Raw genomic sequence first — 8,434 nt, 5'->3', positions numbered from 1 at the left:
CCCCCCGCCCAAGACAGAGTCTTGCTCTGTCACCCAGGCTGGAGTGCAGTGGCACATTCTCGGCTCACTGCAAGCTCTGCCTCCCAGGTTCAAGCAAGTTTCCTGCCTCAGCCTCCTGAGTAGTTGGGACTACAGGCATGCACCATCACACCCGGCAAATTTTTGTATTTTGTATTTTTGGTAGAGATGGGGTTTCACCATTTTGGCCAGGCTGGTCTCGAACTCCTGACTTGATCTACCAAAGTGCTGGGATTACAGGCATGAACTATCACACCTGGCCTGTTTTTGTTTCTTTTCTAAACTATCTTGGATGGTTTTGCCTATTTTCCAACATTTAAATGGATTATTTCAATTTTTTTGGTGGGGGAGGGTAACGGAGTATCCCTCTGTCACCCAGCCTGGAGTGCAGTTGCACAATCTGGGCTTACGGCAACCTCTGCCTCCTGGGTTCAAGCGATTCTTCTGCCTCAGCTTCCTGAGTAGTTGGGATTACAGGTGCGTGCCACCATGCCTGGATAATTTTTTTTTTTTTTTTTTTTTGTATTTTTAATAGAAATGGGGTTTCACCATGTTGGCCAGGCTGGTCTCGAACTCCTGACCTCAGGTGATCTGCCCACCTCGGCCTCCCGAAGTGCTGGGATTATAGGCATGAACCACCGTGCCTGGCTCCGATTATTTCAACTTTGATCTAATTATATTGAGTAGAATTTTGAAAAAAGATGTTTAATCATGGTGGCAGATGATATTTCTAACTTGAAACTGACAGATAAAATTGGCTCTCTGTTTTACTCTTTAGTATAAAGCTTTCTCTTGATGACTAATCATTTTACTTGGAAATTTTGAAAAAAGTTCAGAAACAGGCTTTTTAGTATTTATCGATTTAATCATATTATCCTAGTTTAAATTATTGATTTAATATACTGTGATAGTTGAATATTTTTTAAAATAGTCTTAACTTTTGGACAGTTTTGGACTTACAGAAAAATTAAGAAATTAGTACAAAGGGCACCTATATGCCCTGTACTCAATATCTCCTATAACCAACATCTTACACAAGTATGGCATATTTGCAACAATTATTCAACTAATATTGATTTGTTATTATTAGCTAACATCAATATTTTGTCCGGATCTCCTTAGGTTTTACTTAATTTTATTTTCTGTTCAAAGATCTCATCCAGGACACCACATTACATTTAGTGGTCATGTGTTCTTACTCTCTGCTTGGCTGTGACAGTTTCTAAGACTTTCCTTTTTTTTATATTTTTATTTATTTATTTTTATTATACTTTAAGTTCTAGGGTACATGTGCACAACGTGCAGGTTTGTTACATATGTATACATGTGCCATGTTGGTTTGCTGCACTCGTTCACTCATCATTTACATTAGGTGTATCTCCTAATACTATCCCTCCTCCCTCCCCCTATCCCATGACAGGCTCAAGTGTGTGATGTTCCCCACCCTGTGTCCAAGTGATCTCATTGTTCAATTCCCACCTATGAGTGAGAAGATGCGGAGTTTGGTTTTCTGTCCTTGCGATAGCTTGCTCAGAGTGATGGTTTCCAGCTTCATCCATGTCCCTGAAAAGGGACATAACTCATCCTTTTCATGCTGTCATAGTATTCCAGTTATATAGTGCCCACATTCTTAATCCAGTCTATCACGAGCATTTGCGGGTGGATTCCAAGTCTTGCTATTGTGAATAGTGCCTCGATAAACATTATGTGTGCAGTGTCTTATAGCAGCATGATTTGAATCCTTGGGTATATACCAGTAAACTGGATGCTGGGTTCAATGGATATTTCTAGTTGTAGTCCGGTGCGGAATGCACCACTTCTTCCACAATGGTTGAACTAGTTTACAGTCCCACAACAGGTAAAAGTGTCCTGTTGTCTCCGATTCCTCTCCAGCACCTGTTGTGTCCTGACTTCTGTTAATGATCACCATTCTTGACTGAGTTGAGATGGTATCTCATGTGTTTGATTGCATTCTTGAGGCCAGGATAATTGAGGCATTTTTTCATGGTCGTTGCGCATGAAAGTCTTTTTGAGAAGGTCACTGTGCATATACTATCCTTTGCCCACTTTTTGATGGGGTTGTTTGATTTTTTCTTGTAAATTCGTTTAAGTTCTTTGTAGATTCTTTTCTTGTTTCTGATGACCTTGACATTTTTGAGGATACTGGTGAGATTTAGCCCTGTTGATGCTGACCTTGATCACCTGGCTGAGATGGTGTCCATGGTGTTTCTCCACGGTAAAGTCCCTCTTTCTTTCCCTTTCCTTACTGTACTCTTTGGAAGGAAGTCCTTATGTCGGAGGTGTTCGAACTGGAGTGACTCCATTTTGAGTGAGGGCTAGGAAAATGAGGCTGAGACTTGCTGGGTTGCATTCCCAGAAAGTGAGGAATTCCTAGCCCCTAGATGTTTATGGTTAAGGGAACAGATGAATAATGTTTACTAAATAGATGCAGACTTGGGAGTGTCCAGATATCCCGACATCTGGAGAAGAAGGGCATTCCTAATTTTGCTTTAAACATAATATCGATTCTTGCAAAACATAGTAATTAAGAAAATTAATCGTTTATCACAAACCCCTGTAGCAGAGCACATCTCCCCAAGATCTTTTTTATCATACATATGCATATGTGTGTATATATGTTCATATGCATTTATCATATATACATACATATATGTATATATGATATATATGTGTGTATATACACATATACATATATACACACATACATATATATACACACACACACACACACCAGCATTGTACCTAGGGTGGAAGCGTTCCTCCTCTTACTTTCAGGAACGCCCTGCTCTATGGAGTAGCTGTACTTTCACTACTTTACTTTCTTTAATAAACTTGCTTTTGCTTTGCACAGCAGATTCGTCCTGAATTCTTTCTTGTGCGAGATTCAAGAATCCTCTCTTAGGGTGTGGATTGGGATCCTGCTCCCTTTCCTGTAACACTTATGCACAGCCCACACTTAAGGATTGGAGAGTTATGCTCTCCACTATTTGAGGGTGCAATATTGACATCCATCATTCAGAATTCTTCTGCATGGGAGATTTGTCTCCCCTATTTATTTATTTGCTCAATCATTGTTCATGGATATTTATTTCATACTTTGGGTGAGAATCTAATGTTACTTTATGTTGTTGCTCAAATCATGCCACCTTTGGCCACTGGAAGTTCTTTCACTTGCTCCTGTGTCCCTTTGACAAACCTCCATCAATGTGGGTTTGGTTTTGTTTGGGAGCACTTCTTTATTTTCTGCCATTTCAAGAGGTTCTGGGCTTACCTTCTCTATTTCCTCCTGCAGTCCTAGAATCAGCCATTCCTCCAAGGAACCCTGGTCCGTTGAGTTTGTAATGTTGAAGCACCCTCTCATTCCTCAAACCCTAATTAGTTAAGGAGTACTATTCTTTTTCCAAATATCATTGGATTTCATATTCTAATATTTTGATTACAATTTGATATTTCTTACTAGTATTTAAAATTAAAGCAATGTTAGCCTTATGAGATAAACAATGAAGCTTTGCACCTTTTCCAAGTAGTGAAATCGTTTAGGCATTGTAAGGATTGTTCCTTCTTTAAAGGCCAGAAAGAATTCAGGGATTAAAATCATCTGGATCTATGACCTTTTAAAATAGAGGCCTTTATTATTTCACTCTCTCTATAGCTAATAATTCATTCAGGCTTTCTGTTTCTTCTGGGTCACTTTTGTTTATATTTTGACAAGAAATGTTTTTATTTCCCCTTCATTCCTGAAGATATTTTCACTGGGTATAGAATTAGGATGAACAGTTCTTTTATTTCAGCCCTTGAAAATGTTTGTTATTTTCTTACTGTCCCACAAGTTCCTGGATCTCTGTTCATTTCTTTTTCAACCATTTTCTCTTTGTCATTCAGTTTGGGAAACTTATAATAACCTGTCTTCAAATTAATTGACTTTCCTCTGTCATCTCCGTTCTGCTATTGAGCCCATTCAATGAATTTATTTTAATTATATTTTCAGTTCTAAAATTTCAAAATTTTTCTTTCTATGTCTTTTTTTCTTGAATTGTAATTTTTAAAATTTAAGTGTGTTCAATTACTTGTTTAAATATGTTCATTATAGCTGCTTTAAAATCCTTATCAGGGCTTTGTTGGGTATATATCACCTGAATAACGTACATTTTTACCTATTAAGTAATTTCTCACCATCTAGTCCCCTCCCACCCCCTCGCTCTTCCAAGTCAGCATTGTCTATCACTCCACACTCTACGTCCATGTATACACATTATTTAGCTCCCACCTGTAAGTGAGAACATGCAGAATCTGTCTGTGTGACTTTTTTCACTTAAGATAATGGCTTCCAGTTTCATTCATGTTGCTGCCAAAGACATGATTTCATTCTCTTTTTATGACTGAATAGTATTCCGTTGTGTATATGTACCACATTTTCTTTATCCAATCATCTGTTGATGGATACATAGGTTAATTCCCTATCTTTTTTTTTTTTTTGACAGAGTCTTGTTCTGTCGCCCAGGCTGGGGGGTACAGTGGTGCGATCTTGGCTCACTGCAACCTCCCACTTCTGGGTTCAAGCGATTCTTGTGCCTCAGCCATCAGAGTAGCTGGGATTACAGGCATGCACCACCATGCCTGGCTGATTTTTTTTTTTTTTTTTTATGTTTAGCAGAGATGGGTTTTCACCATGTTGGCCAGGCTGGTCTCAACTCCTGACCTCAAGTGATCCACCTGCCTCGGCCTCTCAAAGTACTGGGATTACAGGTGTAAGCCACAGCACCTGGTTGATTCCATATCTTTGCTATTGTGAATAATGCTGTGATAAACATGTGAGTGCAGTTATCTTTTTGATATAATGATTTCTTTTCCTTTGGGTAGATGCCCAGTAGTGGTATTCCTAGATTGAATGGTAGTTCTATTTTCAGTTATCTGAGAAATCTCCATACTGATTTCCATAGAGGTTGTACTAATTTACATTCTCACCAAAAGTGTATGACCTTTTCTCTATACCCTTGCCAACATCGGTTATTTTTGTGTTTTTAATAATAGTCATTCTGACTGCTATAAAATGATATCTCATTGTGGTTTTAATTAGCATTTCTCTGGTGATTTGTGATGTTAAGCATTTTTTTCATATGCCTCTTGGCCATTTGTATGTCTTCTTTCAAAAGTGTCTATTCATGTCCTTTGCCCATTGTTTAATGGGACTATTTGTTTTCTATTTTGTTGTTGTTGTTGAGTTGTTTGAGTTCCTTGTAAATTCTGGACATTAGTCCCCTGTCATGCATAGTTTGCAAACATTTTCTCCCATTCTGCCGGTTGTCTGTTCACTCTGATGATTATTTCTTTCGCTGTGCAGAAGCCTTTTAGTTTAATTAAGTCACATTTGTCTATTTTTGTTGTCTGTGCTTTTGAGGTCTTTGTCATCAATTTTTTGCCCAGATCAATGTCCAGAAGAGTTTTCGCCAGATTTTCTTCTAGTGCTTTTGTAGTTTCAGGTCTTACATTTAAATCTTTAATTCATCTTGAGCTGATTTTTTTATATGGTAAAAGATAGTGGTCCAGTTTCATTCTTCTGCAGGTGCCTATCCAATTATCCCAGCATCATTTATTGAAAAGGGTGTCCTTTCTCCACTGTATGTTCTTGTGGATTTTGTCAAAGATCAGTTGGCTGTAATATGTGGCTTTACTTCTGGATTCTCTTTTCTGTTCCATTGATCTATGTGTCTATTTTTGTACCAGTATCATGCTGTTTTGGTTACTACAGCCTTGTAGTATAATTTGAAGTCTGGTAATATGACACCTTTAGCTTTGTTGTTGTTGTTTCATAATTGCTTTGGCTATTCCAGCTCGTTTTTGGTTGCATGTTAATTTTAGCATGTTTTTTCTAATTCTCTGAAAAATGACATTGGTATTTTGATAGAGATCCCATTGAATATGTAGATTGCATTGGGCAGTATGGTCATTTTAATTATATTAATTCTGATCCATGAGCATGGGTTATCTTTCTATTTGTTTGTGTCATCTACAATTTCTTTCGTCACAGTTATGTAGTTTTCCTTGTTTAGATCTTTCACCTCCTTGGTTACTTGGTATTTTATTTTATGTTATTTTTGCAGCTATTATATATGGTATTGCCTTCTTGATTTGGTCCTCAGCGAGATCATTATTGGTGTATAGAAACACTACTGATTTTTATACATTGATTTTGTATTCTTAAGTGTTACTGAATTCATTTATCAAGTCTAAGAGTTTTTTGGCAGAGTCTTTAGGTTTTTCTAGATATACAATCATATTGTCAGTGAACAGGAATATTTTGCCTTCTTTTACAATTTGGATGCCTTTTATTTCTTTCTCTTGCCTGATTGCTCTGGCTAGGACTTCCGCTACTAATTAATATGTTGAATAGGAGTGGTGAAAGTAGGCAACCTTGCTTTGTTTCAGTACGTAGAATGCGTTCAGTTTTTCCCCATTCAGTATGATGTTGGCAGTGGGTTTGTCATATATGGCCTTTATTAATTCGGAGTATGTTCCTTCTATACCTAGTTTATTGAGGGATTCTATCATGAAGAGATGCTGATTTTATTAAATGCTTTTTCTGCATTTATCAAGCTGATCATATGGTTTATCGTCTAATTCTGTTGATAAGATGCATCACATTTATTTATTGATTTGCATATGTTGAAGCATCCTTTGCACCCCTGGGATGAATCCCACTTGACCATGGGTTATTACTTTTTTGATGTGCTGTTGGATTTGGTTTGCTAGTATCTTTTGAAAATTTTTGCATCTATGTTGATCAGGGATATTGGTGTGGAGTTTTCTTTCTTTATGTGTCATGGTCTGTCCGATTTTGGTATAAGGTATTACTGGTCTCATAGTACGAGTTAGAGAGAACTCATTTCTCCTCAATTTTTTTTTGGAACAGTTTCAAGAGGACTTGTATTAGCTCTTCTTTGTACATTTGATAAAATTCAACTATGAATCCATCTGGTCCTGGGCTTTTCTTTCTTGGGAGATCTTTTATTACTGATTTAATCTAGCTATTCATTATTCATCTGTTTAGGTTTGCTATTTCTCCCTGGTTCAATATTGGGAGGTTGCATGTTTCTAAGAATTTGTTCATTTCCTCTAAGTTTTCTAGTTTGTGCGCATATAGTTGTTCATAATAGTCTCTGATGATCTCTTGTATTTCCGTGGTATCAGCTGTAATGTCTCCTTTATCTTTTCTGATTTTGTTTATTCAGATTTTCTCTTTTCTTGGTTAGTCTAGGTAGTGGTTTATCAATCTGTTTATCTTTTTGAAAAATGAACTTTTCATTTCATTGATCCTTTGTATTTTTTTGTTTGTATTTCATTTAGCTCTGCTCTGATTTTTGTTATTTCTTTTTTTCTGCTAACTTTACATTTGGTTTGTTCTTGCTTTTATAGCGCCTTGATGAGTGACATTAGGTTGTTAACTTGTAATCTTTCTTTTTTTTTGATGTAGGCATTTAATACTATAAACTTTACGCAGCACTGCTTTTGCAGGTTTCAGTATGTTTTGTTTTCATTTTTATTTGTTTCAAAAAATTTATAAATTTCTGGCCAGGCGCAGTGGCTCCCATCTTTAATCCCAGCACTTTGGGAGGCCAAGGCGGGTGGATCACCTGAGGTCTGGAGTTCGAGACCAGCCTGACCAATATGAAGAAATCCTGTCTCTACTAAAAGTACAGAATTAGCCGGGTGTGATGGCACATGCCTGTAATCCTAGCTACTTGGGAGGCTGAGGCAGCAGAATCACTTGAACCTGGGAGGCAGAGTTGCGGTGAGCCAAGATTGCACCATTGCATTCCAGCCTGGGCAACAAGAGCAAAACTCCGTCTCAAAAAAATAAAAAATGTTTTTTTTTTTACATTTCCATCTTAGTTTCTTAACTGATGCAATTATCATTCAGAAGCATGTTGTTTAATATCCACGTTTGTATAGTTTCCAAAATTCCTCTTGGTATTTATCTCTAGTTTTTATTCCACTGTGGTCTGAGAAGAACTTCATATGATTTTAATTTTTAAAAATTTGTTTTGGCCGGTTGCTCACACCTGTAATCTCAGCACTTTGGGAGTCCAAGGTGGGTGGATCGCCTGTGGTCAGGAGTTCGAGACCAGCCTGGCCAACATGGTGAAACTCCATCTCTACTAAAAATACAAAATTCAGCCAGGCGTGGTGGCAGGAGACTGTAATCCCAGCTACTAGGGAGGCTGAGGCAGGAGAATTGCTTGAACCCAGGAGGCAGAGTTTGCAGTGAGCTGAGATCGCACCACTGCACTCCAGCCTGGGGGGCAAGAGCAAGACTTCATCTCAAAAAAAAAAAAAAAAAAAAAAAATTTTGTTTTGGGCCCTATTTGAGTTTTTGGGGGGGAAATTTTCCTTTGCT

The 8,434-nt window shown here is 37.6% G+C and overlaps 1 protein-coding gene across 1 annotated transcript in view; it reads left to right on the top strand.

Moving 5' to 3' along the window:
- Positions 1 to 8,434, top strand: part of LOC108518059 (uncharacterized) — a 38,017-nt gene that overhangs the window by 12,000 nt on the left and 17,583 nt on the right. The gene's annotated exons all lie outside the window — the stretch shown is intronic.

The sequence above is a fragment of the Rhinopithecus bieti genome, unplaced genomic scaffold, assembly GCF_001698545.2.
Source record: "Rhinopithecus bieti isolate Rb0 unplaced genomic scaffold, ASM169854v2 scaffold_42219, whole genome shotgun sequence".
In the NCBI taxonomy this organism is placed as follows: Eukaryota; Metazoa; Chordata; class Mammalia; order Primates; family Cercopithecidae; genus Rhinopithecus; species Rhinopithecus bieti.
The sequence above is the reverse complement of the archived record's forward strand: the minus strand, read 5'-3'. Positions and strand labels throughout refer to the sequence as shown.